Genomic DNA, 22,056 nt, shown 5'->3' with positions numbered 1-22,056 from the left:
TTTAAGGGAAGGGTGTTTCCAACCGTTGCCTAACTAGGCAGACTTCCTGCTATTATGGAGGACCATGGATCTGCACCTCTAACTGAGATTAGGGTAGACATCTCCCCTCCCCTGATTTTTTTTTCTACACAGTCCAAAAACTTCACCAGGGCACAGTTTAAATGTGTGTTCCATGGGTCAAAGCAAGCCAAAACTGCAGATCTGCACGATCTAACTTCCTTCTTGATCCAGGCCCTCCGTAGAAGGGTCCTTCTTTCTTTCAATAAACTTGGGCAGAGGCACAGAACATGAGTTATGTCTTCCCTATGCTTGCCACAAAATCGACATTGTTCCTGGGCTTGAACTCTTTTCCATTTGGGAAGATGGCACGACAAATTGATTACCCCCAATCTTAGTCTTAAGAACCAAAGTTTGGTGTGTGCGTTAAAAGGACAAGTTAAGTAACTCTGAGGTGTCAGCTGGTCATACGTTGTGAGCATCATCCAACCATGGCTTCTTCTGGCAAGGCTCACCTTGTCTTCCATAGAGGAGAGCTTTTTTGCACTTATTTTTGCTAGCCTTTTAAACTCCTTTTGGCTAACGTGTAGGTCCCAGACTTCACTCAGGCCTAGGATTTTTATCCCACTCGACAAGTAGCTATGCAATGCTAGCCATCGTTTTGTAGTCAGATTGGACCATAGGTGTTCCGCTAGGCTGCCCTCTTTCGATGACCTCAGCTAGTGCCAACATGTTAGAAAATTCATCATTCTGCCCATCGATTGTTTGCAAATACCCAGTTCCAGCCTAATTTGTGCCGGTGACGTAAAGGATGGTAGCTGGAAGTCTGTTCTAAAGATCTTCGCTATAATTTTGTCTAGTTGGTCGCTGTCCAGTCCTTTTAGCGCCTCACTTCCATATGTTAGAGTTGGAATGACTTTTGCCTGTGCCACCAGAAGTGTTGGGGCAAATGTTGGGCCAAATAGTTTCTTATGGATAGATTTGAGGGCAAAAGCTAGCGCTGTTCCTTCCTTTTTTTGCTCTTCCAGATGGCTTTTGTATCTTCCATTGTTGTCTAAGAAGACTCCTAAATACTTATGGCTTTTAGATTCTGTGATGCTTTCCGAGTTTAGGATCCATGCCATCTTCTTTGGCCTTCCCGGGCGAACCGCCAACATTTAAATTTTCTTATTATTTATCTGGAGCTCATTTTTGTTGGAATAAGCGGCAGTTGTGTCCATGAGCCTTTGTAAACCTATCTTTGTGTTGCTTAGGAGGACCACGTAATCAGCGTATAAAAGGTTTGACAACTGTAGGCTGCCCAGTTTGGGAGCATGAGCGTTAACTGTGTTTAGGGCTTCTGGGAGATCCGATAGAAATAAGTTAAAAAGTGTAGGGGCCAGGACACATCCTTGTTGGAGACCTTTCGTTGAAAAAATTGGTCATGACAGTCTAGAACCATCGCCAATCTTTATCCTGACCCATGTGTCCTGGTGCAGTAACTCGAGGGCTCTTAGTAAACCATTTGGGATGTTCAGTGCGCAGAGCTTCTGCCATAATTTCGCCCTGTTGACCTTGTCGAACACCGATCTATAATCTATAAATCCCATGTAAAACGGTCAGGTACTAGACTCTGCCTGGTCTATCAGACACAAGAGAGTCATGAGGTTAACCACTGTGCCAGTTTCACTTGTGAATCCAGTTTGGTTTGGAGGGATTATTGAATGATCCTCCACCCATTCCCGCAATGAGTTCAGCAGGATCGCTGCAAAGTACTTTGCTTCATTATCAATGAGAGCGACCAACCCATAGTTCCCTGGAGATTTTTTGTCCCCACCTTTGAAGATTGGAATGAGAATTGATCCTTGCCAGGAGGGTGGAATGATGTTCTGTACTAAGATGGAGGTAACAAGTGGGGCTAGCTTGGAGGCACAGAAGGCCGGATCCTCCCTAAACAAGGCCGGAGGAATACCACCTGGTCCTGGGGCCCCATCTTTCCGACCCTTTATTATCAGCCTTTCAATTTGGTCCTCCGGGACTTTGCTGTGCCTGGTGCTGTTATCCTGATCTTGTCCCTCTGTTTCCTTTTTAGTTGTAGGATTTTTGTGGATAAACTCTTCCATTGTTGGCCCTTTATTAAGGCGGTCCGGAGGTGAGATCAACTCTGTTAGAGCGTTAGTGCCCTTCGTGCCAATGACCTGATTCGGGGAGTAGTTGTGACGGTCGTTAAAGTGGCTGTGCATGAAGGAATGCCACTCTGCCTCCAGTATGTTTGATGAGGCGACTTTCGGGACTCGGCCCCCAAGGCTATTTATGGTGCACCAGAACCTCGCAGAGTTATTTGATCTTATATCTTGATATAATTTGTCCCAAAAGAGCTTCCAGTGAGCCCTTCGATGTTCTCTCTTTGCTTTCTTTAGAAGGCGGCGAGCTTCTCTCAATTTGGTTATGATCAATGTACCCATTGGCTTTGTTTTTCATTTCCTCCATAGTGGATTCATGCTACTTTTTGACGATTGTATCACCGGATCCCAGGAGATCGACTGTTGGGGCCCTGTCGTTTTTGCGTGCCTAATTGGCTTTGCGTGTCTAGCTATGAAATTGCTTACAAAGCTTGTCCAGTTTGCAATTTGATCTACAGTTGACCTGCAGGTGCTCTCTATCATATGTTTTGCTTCCGTTGATACGTGCTGTAGGTTGTTGACCAAGCACTTGATACGTTTTAGATTAATCGTAGAGCTTTCAGAAGCCAGTGCCACCACCTCAGCATGCTGCACCAGACTGGTGCTAACCAAAATTTCCTGAGGACTGAAATCACTTTCTGGTCGGTTGACAAGCCGAAATGCAGTTACTTGATTCAAAAGAGAAAGGTTGACAAAGGTGTAGTCAATTAACGATGCGCCAGTATTCAATACAAATGAGAGACCAGGTGGCTTATCAGGAGAAAAGCGCCCATTCAGGGCTCTGAGGCCTACATGTTCTAAATTTCCTTGTAAAATACGACCTTTCTGATCCTCCTTGTGCCATCCGGGACGTTCCTGCGGTGGTATGGTCCAAACACTTTCCTGTGATTTTATTACCTCATTTTTATGTAGGTCTGACATAAGCCACATGTTAAAGTCTCCAGATAATATGATATCTGGGTTTGAACATCCTGTTCTCATTTTTAGCACTGTTGCTAGCAGCTCAACTGAGAGTGTTTGCCTGGACGCATAATTTGGGCGGATGTGCACGTTCAATAAGATTATTGTCTTTAACTGACCTTGGTGGGTGCTGAAGGAGATTCCCACATACTGGAGGAATGGGAAGGGCTTGCAAGGTCCCATGATGTAATTACAGTATTTGTTGATATGTAAATAGCTAGGCCACCACTGCCTCGTCTGTTCTGCTCGCGGGAGCTCAGTAATTTGGGTTTCCTGCAGAACGTGAGGGTATCCTGGTTCCCTGCTGGGGAGTATGGTGATACCCCACTGGTTGAAGGTTTCCGAGTGACTTAGAAGGTTGTTCATTGCCTCTCTCAAAAACCAGGTGACCTTTGTGGCTTCGTTAGTTTGACCCTGGCTTGGTGCTATGAATTCTATTGAAGTGATGTCTTGTGAAGTTACAGCGTTGGACAGGCCGATGGCTTTTATCAGTTTCATGACGTTACCACGATTTAGTATGTCGCAGCTGCCTCTGGACTTGTACTCTGGATAGAAAATCGTGAAGGATGTGGCTCCATGAGAAGGGGCATTATCAGCCCCAGGTGATGGCTCAGGTCTTAACACAGAGTGGGTTGAGGAAGGACCTGTCAAAAGCCCAAGGGTTTCCTCCTTCGTTACTTTGTGCGCGATTGTGAAAGTCGACCTGCTCAGTACTCTTGAGCTCTGTTGGAGTGCACCACATCCGATTTCCGCTTTACCACCTTTGTCCTGTACCATTGTAGAGAGATTGCCCTGGTGACCATTGAGCAGGCTGCTGACTTGGGCTTAGTTGAGTGTATTGGTGCTGCCTGGCAGCTCTGTAAGCCTGGTGCGCCTTCGGCCTTCTTCCTTTAGCAGAGGCGTGGGGTCCGGGAATGCCATTTGGATGTTAGAAGTTGGGTCAGTTTTCCCCCCTTTTCTTGAGTGCTCCTGGTCTGCTCCTGCAATTTCCTTTTCCTTCTCAAGAAATAGGGAGCCAGTCTGCTGATTTTTGGCGCTATCGGGGGGAATTTTTCGGTCTGTTTCCTTGGTTGCCTTATTTGTGCTTATTGGGTTGTTTTGCCCGATTGAGTCTATTCGTTTGTGAGTGTTAAACAGTGGGTAGAGACTCTGATCTTGCCAGCTCCTATGAATCTTATTGCGGCCTTTACGCTTTCTTTGTCTTTTCCCCTTGCCGTTAAGATCTTCCAAATCTTGATCTGATTGGGATGGTGATGTAGGCTCTGCTTTGTCTACGGCTGAGGATTTTTGTTAATCGATCATTGTGCTACCTGTGACCGGAATTGCCAGAGATGTAGACATGGCCCTGTCTATGGCCCCTCTTTCCCCTAAGTTTGCCATCGTCTTGGTTTTGTTTGAAGGGCATCTGGCATCTTCTCTGTTTCTTGAGGGGAAAGGCTTTGTACTTGTGATATCTTTAATGTCCCCCATCAATTTTGCCATCATCTCTGGAAGCGTGCTTAGTTTCTCAATTATTGGTGCCCAGTCGCATCCATGTCTCGGGTGATCGACATCCGCTTAGGCCTGTCTGATCAAGTTGTTTAGATTTGTGATTTTGTCATCTATGTTAGCGACATACTCCGCCAATGTGTTCAGTAGGCTAATTTGAATGTCCATTTTATTTGCTTGATAGGTCATGGCATCGGCTGACCTTTGTAAGATGTCCAAAGCTGTGGCCCATGCCGTCTCCTGTTTGAAGTCCTCATTCTTCCTCTCATTTGGGACCGGTGACAGCCTGGGATGGTCGGGAGCGTCTTTGCCATATGATGTGAGCATGTTTTCACATTCTTTTGATTCTAAGAAGGAGAGATCTCTCTCCACAGCTTGAGTATCTTCCTCACCTAGAGGAGGCATAAACCAGCTCTGTCCGAGGTTTAGGGACTGAGCTTGATCTCTTCTGCCCTCCACCCAGTGAAGTAGGTGCTCTTGTGGTCCCAACGGTGTAGTAGCAAAAGAGTCCGCTCTCCGGTCCATCACTACCCTTTGTAGGTGGCTCGATGTGCTTGGGCGTAGGGTTTTGACTAGCCTGGCAAGGAGGTGTGGTTTTGTCAGCAAAATCTCTCATCTCTAGGTCGGATAATGCTGTCATAGTTTGATTGCTCCCTGCAGCCAAGACGGGAAGGGCAAAGTCGCTCGTTGTCTCTAGGTGGGATAGTGCGGTCATGGTTTGATTGTTCCCTGCAGCCAAGACTGGGGGTGGGACCCCTAAGCTGCTCAGTGTGGTCATGTTAGGGTCACCTCCCGCCTGTGATGGCTCAGCCTCAATAAGCTTGCGGATGTCCGTATCTTGATTGATTAGGAGTTTGCTTAACTCTATTTTCTCGCCTGATCTGTCCTTATGGATATTCACTGAGGGACTCAGAGGAATAGGTAACCCAGTGATCTCTGCATTGCTTGAGAAGACAGCTGCCCCAGCATCTTTCAGAAAGGCAAATTTTGTCGCTATTTTTGGTTGAAACCAGATGGTTTATAGCCTACAGAGCCGGCTTCCTATGTATATGAGTGGGAAGCACTAACTGATTTGCTTCCAGATGCGCTTGGTGACAGGTCAAGTAACTGGTCGGTGGCGGCATTAGATGTCTCTTTTCTCTCCGTTTCTTTTTGTTTTGGGGGGCCACACTCCTCTGCTTCCTTGAACACATCCTTTGCTTGTAGATTCTTTCTCTGGAGGGTGAGTTTAGTCGAGTGATGGCGCCTCACTTGCTTACCGGTGTATCTGTACTATGCTATTTAGTGTGTTATGGTGCTTAGGGAGCGAGTCCTCATCCTTGACCCGCTCATTCAGAACTCCACATGAGAACTGTACTAATTTTGTTTACAATGTCCTAGCACACTTAAACCCTTATTCAATTAAGTTCATATATATACAAAAGATAGCAGTGAACAGTCTCTGTGTTCGTATTTTCTTTTCTTTATTCCAGTAGTTGTTGCCAACACGTGTTTCATCGCTGCCTGTTTAGTTCACCCGCGACTTCCGGACACTATACATGGGAGATATGACCCCTATTAGTAGTGGTACAATACCCCCACCATTGGGACACTAAGTAAATTGAATAAAATATCATCTCAATGTGAAAATATCACAACCTTAATTGCGCCGTATTTCTGTCTCACTAAACTCACACGTTTCGGGTGCTTATTCTAAAGGGGACTGAGGGACTATGTACACATATGCATAGATCTTGTTGTGAAACATACGTGTGATGGTGTGACATCACATTGTACATATGTTTTACAGCCCTGACGAAGTGGCGGGTGAACTACCCAGGCAGCGACGAAACACGTGTTGGCAACAACTACTGGAATAAAGAAAAGAAAATACGAACACAGAGCCTGTTCACTGCTATCTTTTGTATACATATGAACTAAATTGAATATGGGTTTATGTGTGCTAGGACATTGTAAACAGCATCCTTTGCTTGTCCTTTGCTTGTCCGGTTTTATTGCAGAAAGCCAGGGTTCCCCGTCTTGGGCCTTCTAGATGATTGTACAGTGTAGTGCTTTTGGGTGTGCCAAAACACGCTAGATGCGGGAGAGATAAGGGTGACAGCGGAGATCGCTACTAATTTGCTAGCCACACCTGGCATTCACTGGACACTTTAAGAAGACTGCGCTCTCTTCTCTTTTTCTATCTCATGCTGTCTGCTGCCTGCGCCCTAGCAGCTCCCTTCAACAGGGCTGTTCACCAGCTGTCGCTAGTTTTTGCTGTGTTTACTGTCAATTTCTGCTTTTACTAAGTGCTTATATTCCTTTTTCTGCAGATCTACTCACATTGCCCTACAGTCCAAATTCCCAGTTGCCACTTCCACTGCAACTGATAGTCGTGCTGCTAAACTCTCACAGTTGCCTGAAAGCTCGGAGTCCCATGCTGTGCGCGTACATGCAGGTAGTTAGTGCAACATTGAACCACATCGAACATGATGCATGAGGTAATTGAGCTGTGATGTGTCAGCAGGGTGCTCCAAATCCCTTTGACTAGTTAGTGCTATAGGTGAATGATGTTTTGTGCTGTCAGCATTTCTCAGCAGCCACCGCTCGCCGAAGCTCGCCCTTCTCCCCTTTGTGAGTTGTGAAAAAGCTGTTGCAAGGTACCTCACGAGGACTGTGAACAGAGCTTGAGTCAGTCGCAGGACAGCAGACGGCGATGGCTCAAGCAATCGCACGCGGCTTGAAGCAGGCTTCAGTAGTAGCTGTTTGTGGGTGAGGGCAAGTGGGAGTGAGCAAGTGCGCGGAACAAGGTGATCACAATGAGCACGAGCGAGCGTTTGCCATCTCACGTGGTCTCGTTCAGATTTTTAGCTCTAGCTCAAGCTCAAACTCTGACTGCCGGTTATCGATTGAACTAATCACACCAGTAGTCAGGTTTCTAGTTGTCCTTCGGTGTGATTACGGCTCAGCACCAAACTACTCTGCTCTGCGCAACTGAAAGGCTTCAACTCTCAGCGCCTCCCCCTCCGAGGGAAGAAAGCAGTGCAAGAGTGGGCGGAAGTTTACCTTCAGAGCCTTCAGTGGCGGATCCGCTCTATCTCCGGCTTGTGCTCCGTTTGCCAGCTGCCAATCTCCAAGCCCGGGCTCCTGCTGTTGACGGCGCTGATGGCTCCAACCGGCCATGCCTCCAGCACTAAAATGAAATCGGAACTCCTCCTCCTTACAGATGAGGCTCGTTAGCTCGATCGAGTTTCGATAACCCTTTCACAGCTTCTGCCGTGATCTGCAATGTTTAGCGGCTCCCGCCGCCTAGGAAACGCTGTTCGCGGCCTCCACAGCTCCGTGGAAACGCCCAACGACTCCTGCCATTTGGAACCAGCTGCTCGCGGCTTCCGTCGTGCTACAGAACGATTGGCAGCCCGGGACACCCAGGGATGCTGCCCGCGGCCTCTGCCATGCTGTAAAAGACGTTAGCGGCCTCTGCTGCCGCTGAACTGCTGTTCGCAGCTTCTGCCGCGTTGGAGAACTGTTTGGAACTGCGGTGCCGCCCGCAGCCGCCACAGCGAAGGGGAAACGCTCAGCTGCTCCTGCCGCTTACAGCGCTACTCCCCCGCACAGGAGAAGTATTCAACGGCTTCCCAAGAAAGTCCCCATCTCCCGGCCGACAGGAAACAAACACTGCAGCTCCCGAACTAATGCGGCTCAGCGTCCTCAGGCAGCAGCAACGGGCAAGTTAAAATCTCTCCATCCATCCATCATCTCCTTGTGTTTGCCATAGTCCAGTTCAAACTATCCCTTGGAGCCGTTGGCTTACACACTGGCACGAAACTGGACAAAGGACATGGGAGTTACCTCCCTTCTGTCCAGACCCTCCCATGAATCTTCCCAACCCTCTCCTTAGGGTGGGGTAGTTAAGGGCTTACCTGGGTGTGTCCTATATTTGTTGTGGGATAAGATTCAAAACTGAAACCACTGCACTTCTACCGTCTGGGCACTCTGGAATTAGTTTGGGCCTGACTTCATCTCCCTTCTAGTCTGCTGCATTGTCTGTGCCTGTGCATCATACAGGAACCTTCCAATGCCTGTGAAGCATCAAGCATCAAGGACTACCAAAGTAATCTCCCTTGGAGATCCTGAGCTCCTCCGGACTCTGTGGGCTCTGCAGCATAGGGGGTGGTTTTCACCATCTCCAGAGACCTGCTCTACCCTCTCACTAAGTTTGAGGCCAGTAGTCCTCGGGGTGCTGCAATAACTGAACCCATGATTACTGCTTCCCATTTGCTGTTGCAAAGTCTAGTTGACATCTTTGCAAGAAGATCTAAGGGCGCCAAGTAGCCTGAAACTCAAGCACCTCCAGTGCCCAGAATTTTCAGCAACTCCGCATTGTGTGCATCGTGGTCTGCATCTTTTGCTGAGCTGCTTTAGGTCCTTTCATGACTCCTGTGCCTCTGGCCTGTGGGTCCATTGAGGGTCACCTTTGTTTTCCTTGGTCTCCCCTGATTGCTTGGAGCCTGCCCTGACTCTCCTGATTGTGGTGAGTCTCCTGGACCTTGCTTGACCCAACCGTGCACCTTCTTGACTTCCGACATAGGTTGCATTTGCCAAGGCTTGTTAGTGCTCCCGGCAGACACCGCCCCCTTAGCACTTGGCATCCTTTGTGGGCCAGCTCGTATCCAGGTCCTGGTGATCCTCAGCATTAGCTAGTCCTCGCAGCTGCAGAGTCAAGGTCACCGTCATCTTTCCTGAAGCACCCGACATCCGAGGGCATTCGTCTTCCAAGTCTCCTGGTCACCACTGAGTGACATAGACTCTGTCTCCTCTGCTTTCAGGTACTCCTCTTCAAGAATCCATGTTTGGATTTCTCCGGACACTTTCTCCTCTTTCAGCAGTGACACTTTCCTGAAGTCCTCCACTGGGTTCGACAGCGGTTTCAACGCCACTTCATACCTATGCACCCGGCTTCCCTGGGATAGGTAACTTGGGTACCATGGTATCCACGGGTTGGGTGGCTCTCCAACCTTCTGTCTTCCACGGGGTTTCTTCAGGGTCCACTTGGAAAGGTCCCTAATCTTTAAAAATCCACCATCGCCTGTTTCCAAACCAAAAGAACCGCACCACTTGACAAAGACACATGTATATTAACTCATGCCTCACCACCTATGCTCACATGTGCATAAAGACTCTGCAGCTGCCATTTTTTGCCATTGTTTACCTTTACAAGATGGGGAATGAGAGCGAGATGGTGAAAATAAAAAATATATAAAAATTGTCCAATCAGGGCCGCATTAGAGCAATGGTGCCCGGGCACCGGCATATAGCAAAATGAACCCTTTTTTAATGTGTTTTCCTTTGGTAGCCAACAGAAATAGTGCACCAGAGGCTGAGAGCTCTGTAATTTTTGTTACTTAGATGTGTCCTAGAAGCTAGAGCTGCTGCCTTTGAAACCTCTGAACATAGGTTCAAATATCATGCGATTCCAAGTAAATCACGTAATCTCCCTTTGAGTGAAATGTCCAATCTACACTTAATGCACATAATCACGTTGGTCATCTTCAAACCCATCATATAATGTACAGTGCTCTGTTGCTTCATAGGTAAGTTTGCCCTATAAAAATACCAATTCATACATACAATTCTCAATTTTCTGTTAATTCAGTACAGTGACTTCATACTGCAGTGTTTTGGTAATTTATAGTTATGCAATTTGCCATCTACCTAGTAATTTCTAGACTAGACTAGACTATACTAGAGTACTATTCATAACAGGTCACCAAACACAAATGTCAAAAACAAATGTTTGTAGGTCACACAAGTGCATCCACACACACTCACACAGACAGCTATGGCATCAACGCTGCATTTACAAAAGCATAGAGGCTAAGCTAGATTTGCAGAAACTATTGGGATTAGAGAGGTTTCTTTTTACATACTTTACGTGTAGGAGATTTTCTGATGGAGTATTTTAGTTGGGCAATAAGTGAATTTGTATAGTATTGAACACAGAGTGAAATGGCAAATGTATTAGTATGAATTTACAGCATGCGTTGCGTTATTGATAGGTGCAAAACTTGATACTTACAGTACTATTTAGAGTCTGACATATGTTATGTTATGTTATGTTACAAGGGGTTTTATAAAGCGCTCAGCTACCCAAGCAGAGTGTCCCGGCGATATCAGACTTGGCGGGCACGGAGCAGGAAGACCAGATGAGATTATTGTCCAAACAGCCATGTTTTAAGTTCTTTCCTAAAGGCAAGAAGGCTATCTAACTTCCGCAGAGACAAAGGCATGTTTGTTCCAGAGGTGGGGTGCCAAACGTTTAAACGGGCGCCCCCCTATACGGGCTCGCCTAATTGCCGGAACCGTGGCCAGAGCTAGCGATGCAGAACGTAGTGATCTAGAGGGGAGATAAAAGTCTATTCTTTTCCTAAGATAGCGGGCGCCCGTACCATGGAGGGCCTTAAATGCCATGGTTAGGGTCTTAAAGGAAATGTGTTTGCGTACAACCAGCCAATGAAGAGATTTAAGAAAAGCTGCAATGTTGGACCTCCGGCTGAGGCCGAAGATCGCTCGCGCGGCAGAGTTTTGAACCATTTGAAGGCGTGAAAGACGATATTCTGGAAGGCCCAGATATAACACGTTGGCATAATCCAACCGTGAACCTATCAGGGCCTGGACCGTGGTCCTCCAGTGGGCAAGGGACAGAAGTGGGAGAAATTTCCTGAGCATTTTTAGAATGCCAAAACACTGCCCCACTAAACCCAAGATCTGCGATTTAAAATCAAGTCCATTGTCCATTTTTACTCCTAGATTCTTTGCCGCAGAAGTGGCGGTGGAGGGAGGAAACATAGCCGCCGGCCACCAAGACTTCCAACAGGGGTCCGGGGGGCAGCCAAAAAAGAGAACCTCAGATTTGTCCGGGTTACATTTAAGATGATTCAGTTGAAACCAACAGAAGACGGCCCCTAAACAGCTCTTAATGCTCTCTCCATTAAAGTCAGCTTTCTCATCACATGTGAAAAGAAGCTGTGTATCGTCGGTGTACGATACAATTCGGGCACCATAGGACTCCGCCAGTGCCGCCAAAGGGGACATTTAAACATTAAAAGAGTGGGGCTCAAGATCGACCCCTTAGGAACTCCCACCTCCAGTGGCGGCACTAAGGCTGAGTACGAAGGGGCCCAGATTGTTTGTTGGTGGTCCGATAGAAAGGACTTAAACCAACTAAAAGCCGTCCCCCTCAAACCAATCTCATAGAGTCTTAAAAGGAGACGATTGTGGGAGACGGTATCAAAAGCTGCCGAAAGGTCAAGCATCACAAGCATCGCCTTACCTCCCGCATCCAAGACCTTCAGCGCTGTTTCCGTGCTCATATTTGCCCGGAACCCAGACTGGGTATGGTGGAGGATGTCATATGTCTCTAAAAAATTAGAGACGGAGGAATGAACATGTTTTTCCACGACCTTAGCCAAGGCCGGGAGAAGAGAGCTAGGTCTGTAGTTAGCATGGATGCTGGGGTCAAGTTTAGGTTTTTTCAAGAGAGGAAGGATAAGAGCCTGCTTCCAGGCATGAGGAACAACTCCAGTATTGAGGGATTGATTTAAAACCGGGTTAATTATAGGGTTAATGACATATGCTATTTTGGCAAGAAACTTGGCAGGGCAGGGATCCAACGGTGACCCCGATCATATGTCCTACCAGTCTGCCATGTAGGAAGAGGTCCTGGTTTTCACCTCCTCAGGGAGAACCATCTCCCACATTGAGAGATTCCCCCTACCTGGCAGGTATCCATGTGACAAAAGTTTTTCTGTTTCATTCGTGGATGCGTATTCACACAATTCTAATGCCAAGCAGCCTATGATTGTTCCCTCATTTTGTTTTTTATTTAGTTACTTTTAAGAGAAAACAACCAAAAGCAGAGATGTGTTTCTGAAAGTCAATATTAATGGTCCTGGCTCACTTTTTGTGTACCTGTGCCATTGTCTCTGTTCCCTGCACAGATCTGTATAGTGGGTCGCACTCGTGTTGCAGTCAAGTTTTCAATCTGTCAATTGTTATTATCAAAGTAATCTCTAGGTTTCGGTCTGTAGGCTGCCGCCTTCTGTCCTTCAGGTGAACAGTGTTTGAAACCAAAGTTGCTGCCCTTTCCAACGGGATAGGGTCACTGTCTACAGACTCTCTTGCAGCGCAAGCCCATAGTCAGGCACCCTCTGATTTAGCCCACAAGCCCGTTAAGCTTACCACCGGCACGCTTTTGCAGTGTACTTTAATCATGACAGCATGCTCTCGGCGACACACGGGCATTATCGATTTACGTATTCACCTTACCGCACATGCATTTATGTGTTTTCTAAGCACAGTCTGTCTTGCCCACCACCGGTGTGGTCTGTTTTTCACATGTTACACCCGTTCACGCTTTAGCAATATTGACATGCTTCGAATGACATAAAAATAGAGCCTGAAACCATATCCATACCTATTTTCACAACTTAGTTTTCTTCCTGATATCACCAAATACTTTAAATGGGTGTCAAAACCACCGAGCACTTGTGCAGATAAACAAACTCATACTGTTAGCCCTCCCAAGATCCTTATGCCGAAGGCTTTGTGCAAGCTCCAAATGGTATCATGAAACCTGGCCGGGGTCAAATTGAAAATGACACTCCCGCATTGGATCAATTTTATGGAAGCCTTCGACATCTGTATCCTCCAAGAAACCTGGAGTACCACTCCATATCACAAGCCAGGCTATCACATGTATTACAGTCCCGCTATTCAGAGCAAAATAGGATGCCCAGCAGGTGGTCTCTTGTTAGGGTAAAGATAGAACTTAACTGCCAAGTTTGCGAGCTCTCCTGCAATAACCCTGACTTCTTGGGCATCCAGCTTAAGGGCACGACAGGCACTTTTGCCAACATCTACAATGTCTATACCAGAGGTACTAGGGGGTGGGGGGTGCCAGACCATCTACCTTACAGCAACTGGAGGAGATCCTGGATGAAATGTGTTTTACGCTCCCCCTGATTTTAGCAGGGGACTTTAATGTGATGTTTGAACCCCTGATGAGGGACCATATATGCGAGGCAAGAGAGGAGCATGACATATGGTTAGTTCCTCAACTTGAGCTAAGCCCAATACAAAAATGGTCACAAATGGCCTTACAGTTAAATACCATTACTCTGGGGCACGGGCTGAGGGCCACAAATGAGCAGACCAAGTCTGATAAAATGGGTGCTAATACCTCGTAGGGAATAAGCTGTATAGATGATTTCCTTCTTGACTTGAGGTTATGGCCCTTACTCATAGATATGATTGTGGGCTCAAGTGTCGATAGTGACCACAACCCTTTATGTCAGAGCCTAATATCCCCTAGGGGCGAGTCTTCCATTGCATCTAGAAAGCATTTAATAACTAGAGAGCTCCTTCCATTGAATGATAATCACCGGAGTAAGTGGCAAAAGGTGGTCTTGGATGAGAGCAAACTTCAGCTACTCAAAAAAGAACTGACAGTGTGCATGGCACACCTCACAACCTTACTTGAGTGTCCGGAATGTCTGGAAGCCATAGTACATAGGCACTCTTGTTTTTTCCAACAGCTGGTTGTGCACTTTGATGATTCCTCGCCCTGTCTGGAGTACAGTCCTAGTGCATCTTCAGAGACTGCATGGTTTAACCACGAATGCAGGCAAATAAAACATCAATTAATGTCTGCCCTCTGATCTAATACTACGGATCTTGTAAGCGCCCTAAGAAGGTCCTCAACAAGCTAAAGCAAAAATAAAGTGTGGTGTGAGAAGGTGGTAAGAGTAGGTGAAGGCTCATTGGAGAGGCATGTGCCCGCCAGGATTTCAAAACATTCTGGCTCATAGTGACTCAGGGGGGCGCCAAGAGAATCTCAACATTTTCCCCAAAAAATGGTTATCACAATATATTGGTCATTGATATTCTGTCATAAAACTGACAGCTGAGGCTCTCCCATCAGAAACTCTTCAGCTTAACCATCTCTCTATGGGCGGCGGAAGGCAGATGTTGGTAGGGTGAAAGCTTCACAATTTTGTGGCAGAACTTCTGCTCCACTGAACTCTATTTCCTGTTTTTTGTATAGTACAGTACAAGTTTATCCTTAGCATCCATCTATGGTAATGAATCCTAGTGTAGAATGGACTCTCTTTCAATAGCAATTAACTCTGATGTAGAGGGAATTACTCATAAATGTCAATCAATCCAGCTCTAATTTGTGTAGACTATCATTAATAACTACTCCTGCTCTTGACTGCATTAAACATCAATGGCAATTAATTCTGCGCTAGGCTGGTCTGCTCATCAAAACTTCAAAAGCAATCATTCCTATCACTAGTAACCGTAGCTGCTGTCGAAGCTGAGAAAGCAATTTGAGATTTGTAGACAGAATATTTATATGGGAAAGTGTACTTTACAATGGGACGACATGATCCACTCATATTGCTCATTGTAGCTACAAGTCTACTATATGGCAAGGAATTGTGTCCATTCTTCATCATGGTTTATATTGAAAAGTAAACACAGACTTTAGCAACTCTGTAAATCTTCACCACCCTATGAGGCTGGGCTGGCCTAAACAAACAACAGATGCCTCAGGAATGGATGTTGTATCTGGTAACTATTAAATACTATAAACATGTTGCACTGTGTTCTTCATGCCACATTGAATAGCAAGAACCACAGTTAGTTACTAACTCCTGCCTGGAAGATATTCTTCAAAGACCCACCATTTTGTTCCACATTTCAAAAGCTATCTGATATAGGAGAAGGTGGAACAGGCTGCTTTTGTAATGCCCTTTTGGAATCACTTTCCACTTTACTCTCAGAGATAATAACAAAAACACATATATGAATGCTGGACAGCAATGGTGAACAGAACCATTATGAATGACTTTCAGGATGAATAATTAGCCACTATGATCCATTAAGTTACTTCGCGAATCTAGGTCAGTGTACCACGTTTTCAACCCTGTGCTTTCATTTACCAAACAAGTGAACTGTGGGAGGTGCTGGTTTAAGGGAAATATTTGCACTACCACCCATGCTAATGATTTCTGAATAGAAAGCAAGGGCCTGGATGCCTGGGAATAATTTTTGTAATATTCGAAATACTATCAAGGCCCTTATGGCATCAGAGTGGCTCACATGTATGCAGTTTATAATACAATATAAACATGAGATGCAAATGTAATTGGGCATATTGTTAAAAAAGCAAGAGATGTGTAAAGAGTAAAGTTACTGTGTTACTGCATCACAAATTCCAAGGCATTTCACCAAGAACAAAAGAGGTTAGAGATATGGTCAATGACCTGGCATCCTTATAAGAAACAGTTCCTCAGTTCCAGTTGTGCATAATCGTAGAGGGGAATTTGAGGAAGGCAAGTATACAATAAGATGGAAAAATAGGGATGTTGCTTATCAAAGTATGTCTTGAGCAGGTGACATTTCAGGGAGAACTTTAAAAAGTTGTATGTGCTGAGCAGCTTAATAGAGGCTGGTAATGAGTTCCATATTTAAGTACATGCCTTGATAAAATTGGGTGCTGGAGGAACTTTTATGAATCTATTTGCTCTATAGGTGATACTATATTTGTTTCTAACCATTCCATAGCCCCCACAGATGGCAAATTTCTGTGAAAGATATTTGAGTGTTATCATTGTAAGATTAAAAAAAACAGTTGTTTAAGTGCATCTCAGCGTGCTTGGGAACTATTTAAAGAAGGAGAAAATTAGGATGTTGTGCTCATTTTTGTGAGAATTAAAAAAAAGCCAGACTGGAGCTCATAAGATAGATAGCGTTTAGAAGTGTAAGTCTCTTCTTCCGAAATCCAGTTATAACAGCACTCTTATGGTCCAGGTGAGAAATGGCAAAGGCTTGAACTGCAATATTTAAGACAACTTGTAAGTAAAAAGGATTTATAGAAACAGAGAAATTCCAATTGGAATTTTGCCCAGATGTATAATATAGGTTTTATGGTTTAGGGCCTGGTTTAGAGTTTGGCAGACAAGTTACGTTGTCGCAAATGTGACGTTCACTGTATTTCAAGTGGATTATATTCTATGGCACCAGTAATGTGGCAGAGAGGAATTCGCCACATTTGTGAAGGAGCTACCCATTTGAAAAACTATAATACAGGCCATAGGTTTCCTACCTAATAGGACTCCCAGTGATTGGGCAGATTCAACACGTGAGACTGACAACCCACAGAAAACATCACATTTATCCACTTTTCACTCACGTCACATTCAGGTTAAGATAGAGAAGATATCAATTTGTTATGTTGATCTTTTATTATTTTTCTGTAATGTTGGTCAGGCAGGGGTGTCAGATTGAGCTGGTAGAGATGTTAAGGTATGATCAAGTATCATCTCCATAGAAGTGATACCAAATGTACGGAGTTTGATTTAAATATCTAAGAGTAAGCTTGCCAATATTGAGCGCTAGATAAACTTAAAGTGATATGGGTTGTTTTATAAAAAGAGACTCACCAATTTTAACATGTTGAAGCCTGTTGGCAAGAAAGCATTTAAATCATTTTATCTATATGATATCTATACTGAGACTTGTATCGAAGCTGTAAAAGGAGCATACAATTCAATGTATCAGTGGTTGAGGATACATTTTAAATAATTAGGAGGCAATTGTAATTGTTGTCAAAATCCTTAGGGTATAATATATCATGGCCACAGTTGCTGCGTTATGAGTGTTAACCTGCTTGGTAACTGCCAATAAGACTGAGTACCTCCAGATAATTTCTGAGCTGGGATGCAGCACAGTTTTCCTCATTTTCATGACAAATGCTAATCCTATATGGGACAAAAAGTCTCAAACCAGTTTTGGTCAGCGGTTGTTTTTGAAACAGAGGATTAACATGCACAATTTTCAATTGGCTATAAACGCAGCCATGTCCCAATCATAATTATTAATTACTAGCCAGTTTGGTTTCAGAAATTGACTGATATGTGTTCCTAGCTGGTTAGGTGGCATTGGGTCAGCCACATAAATGGATGGTTTCTTATGATTTTAAATATATTTAAGAAAATCCTATGTAATTAGTTTAAAGGTACACTATGGGGGGACGTGGCTTGGCGCCAACGGCAATGGCGGCGTCCGAGTGAGGCTCTGATGCGGCTCCGGAGACACGCTGTTTCCTGACCGGTATTTCCTGTGTGGAGGACACGTAGTTGCACCGGAATACTCCGTGATGCCTTCGAGCCGCCTGGGAGCATTTTCCATGCACTATTAAGAGAGAACTTTGATGCAGTTAGTTCCGCGTTTCTGCGGTTTACGCAGCCGCCATTTTGCGATGCCAGACGTTCCTCTGCAATCCCTCCTTCGTGACGGCCTTTAAAGCCCTTTTGATGGATTTTTGCAAGTGGTTCTTCTAATTGCTGGCTATTGAGACTCCTGCTCACATTGGGGTCTTTGGAATTGGCCACTTCTTTTCACGTCCTGCTGAATAACTCATCTGATGCAGTTTGTGATGCCGCCTCAGAACAAATGGGACCGCCATTTTGTCCTGCCTCTCATTTTTCCTCACTCTCTCTTCTGCGACTGTTTCTGAGAGCTTGAGATGAGGAAACTTGCCTTTATGCACATATCTGGCTGGCTGATGATGTTCTTGATTCTGATTGGTTGATTGGTTCTTGTTGGCCCTGTGAATTACAACTCTGCTCTTCAGCGTGTCAAGACTCTGCATCCTGCTATTATCCGGCGCTGGCTCATCAGTGATTATCAGTCGTGCCTTCGGCTCCCGTCACGCCTTTCTGCGTGTTTCTGGTGCATTTTGGCGTACTTTGGATGACTTCTCTATATTACCAGAAATTCTATATGTCCCCCTTTACGCTTTGTTGGATAGCACATCCTGCACATTACGCTTGTGATTATGTCACTCAGCCAGTCTGCTTTTTTCTTCGTTTTTGCATTGGTGAGCATACTTGTGTGTTAGTGCTCCCAGTTTGTTCCTGCTTGGTCAGCAGCTCCGCATTAATCTTCCTCATGGAACTTACCTGGTGTTAATTGTTATCTTCTCCTTCATTCTGGTGACTCCTTCTGCACCTGGCACAGCTTCCTTTGTGTGCGTCTCTACTCTCCACCACGTCTCATAGGACAGTTCTCTTGCGATACATAATTTATGGGCAGGCTCAAGTCTATGTCACACTTGCCTCATACAACGAAGACTGCTTTTGTGAAAAATTCTAAAGTCTTTTCAGCCTTTTCTAAATTAGAAGACTCCCTCGCCTCGTCTGGGTCAGGCACCACAATGGAGTCTTCCCAACCAGCACTTGGGAAAGCCAACACCAAAAGACTGAAAACGCATCCTCCTTCACCACCCCAGCAGCCTCCGCCTGTCTCTATGGAGATCCTACTGGAGGAAATACGATCCTTCCATCCTTTTTTGGAGGAAATCAGATCTCTTCGCCCCTTTGTGGAGGAAATAAACGTTAAACTTCAGGCTCTCTCTGACAATTGGTCGAAACTGGACACAAGAGTATCTTCCAACGAGCACTCTGTTTCGTCTCTTCAGGAAGCTTGCTCCATAGTGCCCCATCTAAACTCCCAGGTGTCTGCCCTTCAGAAACAGGTGGAGGAGTTGGAAAATCGAAACAGACGAAATAACCTCCGCCTCTACGGCCTGGCAGAGGGACTTGAGGGCTCAGACTCACTTGCCTTCTTTAAATCGTTCCTTCCTAAATTGCTCCATCTGCCAGAAGGTACGAATCTCAATATTCATCACGCTCATAGACTGGGTCGCCCGTCCACTCTCGCTTCTCCCTCACAGAGACCAAGAGGTGTCATTCTCTACTTCCTAGAGTACACTGATCTTCTGAAGGTTTTAACAGCTGCCAAATCCTCTTCAAAGCTAACATGGTCTGGCTCCTCACTATTCTTCGCTCAGGACTATGCAAGAGCTACTGCCAATCGTCGGAAGACTTTCCTAAACATGAGAGAAGATCTCCACTCGATGGTGGCAAGATATGGCCTTTACCACCCCTGCCTGTTTAAACTTACATATAATAATAAAACAACCACTTATGAGGATCCGGTGCGCCTTCAAAGTTTTATCAATGCTCATAAGACTTCTGCCATGGACTCCTCTGGTCCTTCGTCCTCCGTCCGTGGCTGAGTTGCAGTCTTCGTTGGTTCTACAGTATTTTTGCACTTAGTTTCTTTACCTCTTCTTAAGGAGTCTTAGCGCATTGACTTTTATCTTTTCAGGAATGCATTGTTGTTCGTTGTTATTTGTATTTCTGACTCGACTCTTGTTTGCATCTTAATCTCTTGTTTTCCTACTTCCCCTCCACAGGAACCTTCTCCTCGTTTAACGATGTCTCCCCGGATCCCCACCCAGCTGACCTTGGATGTGTTGCCTTGCCTGTGTGGTCCCATCCCCTCCCCATTCCTCCTCATGTTCTCCTTTTGTAGGTATGTTGGTCTTTCGTTTCTCCCTTATGTTCCTCTTTTCGTTCTGTCTACTCCTTTTCATAATTCCCACTCTTTATTTGTACATAGTTGTTGATCTTCTTCGCTTAGGTTTTGCTCATTTCTGTATTCTTGCAAATCTCACTCTGAAGTTCTTTTCTCTCTTTTCCCTCCTGATCTCGCTTTCTTTTTCTCTTCTTCAATTCACACCTACTGTGTTCTCTCCTTTTCCCCTTTTTATTCCTTTTCACTTGCACTCTCTTCTTCTTCCTTCACTTTTTCTCTTACGCTTTTTTCAGACATTGCTCATTGTGGCTCTCACAATTCACTTTATATAACATGTTATTGCTCCTTTATTTTTGTTGTTTGTTTCTCACCTCTCCTTCCATTATTTCTCATGGGCTCTTTTTTTAAATTGATTAATGTGTTGATTATGGATTATTTTGTATAATATGTCATTGAATATAATTTCATGGAATGTTAAGGGTATTAACTCTCCAATCAAACGTCAGAGAATTCTGTCCAACTTAGCTAAATTAAATGTTGATGTGGCATTCTTGCAGGAAACTCACCTTTCAGACGCTGAATCTGCAAAACTTAAAAGAGGATGGGTGGGTGAGGTTTTTTACTTGCAAGGTGATGGCAAGCGTAACGGAGTAGCAATCCTTTGTCGCAAGTCTTTCTCCTTCTCTGTCATTTCTCAAGAGTTGGATACTAATGGCAGATGGACACATGTCAGAATATCTCTTAGAGGTGTTCCAATCTCTCTCCTCAATGTCTATGCCCCCACTGGTGGTGAGCCTCTTTTCTGGACTGAGCTCTCCCACCACATTACCCGTTTCATGGATGATAATTTCATCCTTGCTGGGGACTGTAACCAACCCCTAGACCCTTTTGTTGATAGGAAATCTGATGCCCATTATATTCCCAATAAATCTCACAAACTCTTTAAACAAGCCATTTCCCAACATAAGCTCATTGACGCTTGGCGAATTTGCAATCCGACTTTACAGGAGTTTACTTTTTACTCTCCTTCTCACCACTCCCAATCACGGATTGACTACATTTTTGTCTCCCATAATATTGCTCAAACCCTCACCACTGCTGAAATTGGTCCAATTTTATTATCAGATCATGCCCCTGTTTTAATTAACATTGATGCTCTACCTAAAGCTGTTGGACCCAAAAGGTGGCTCTTCAATAATACCCTTATTTTGGATCCCAAGTTTACAGCTTCATTTACCACTTTTTTTGATGAGTTTTTCTTGCTCAATGATACTTCCTCTATTCCAAAACATACTATTTGGGATGCTTTTAAGGCTGCGGCGTGAGATTTTCTTATTAGATTTGTAGCAAAAAAATGCAAAGCTGCCCGTAAATTTACTGGGGATCTTCTACATGATATTAAGAGATTGGAACAAGCCTATTTTACCTCACACTCGCAAGATAGTCTGACTGCTCTTGTTGCTGCCAAAATGAAGTTCAATGAGAAATCTACAGAAGATGCCTCACTGTATCTGTTGAAGTCTAGTGCGAAGTTTTATGGAGGTAGGAACAAAGCTGGGAAAATCCTCGCTAATTATTTGAAGGTCAAGCATAACAGATTCAACATTTAATCCATTTATGATACTTCTTCTGTTCTCAAGCACAAGGACGAAGATATTCTTACTGAGTTTTCCCTTTTCTACAAAACTTTGTACTCCTCTGGAACTCAACCCTCTCCCCAGTCTCTTACACACTTCTTTTCTACCATCCAGAAACCTGCACACTTTCCTCTTGACCTATCTCACCTGGAATCTGATATTTCCCAGAAATAACTCCTCACTGCACTTCAACACCTCAAAATGAATAAGGCTCCTGGACCGGATGGTTTCACAGTTGAATTTTACCTCCATTTCTCAAAGATACTAATTCCAAAACTCCGTTCTCTTATAGACACGTTTGCTGCCCTTGGTAGCTCTTCAGGGTCCTTTTCTGAAGCTCACATTTGTTTGATACCCAAAGAAGGGTACCTATTTCCCTAGTA

This window comes from Lissotriton helveticus, chromosome 4_1 (assembly GCF_964261635.1).
Source record: "Lissotriton helveticus chromosome 4_1, aLisHel1.1, whole genome shotgun sequence".
Classification (NCBI taxonomy): domain Eukaryota; kingdom Metazoa; phylum Chordata; class Amphibia; order Caudata; family Salamandridae; genus Lissotriton; species Lissotriton helveticus.
Note: the sequence above shows the minus strand (reverse complement) of the source record.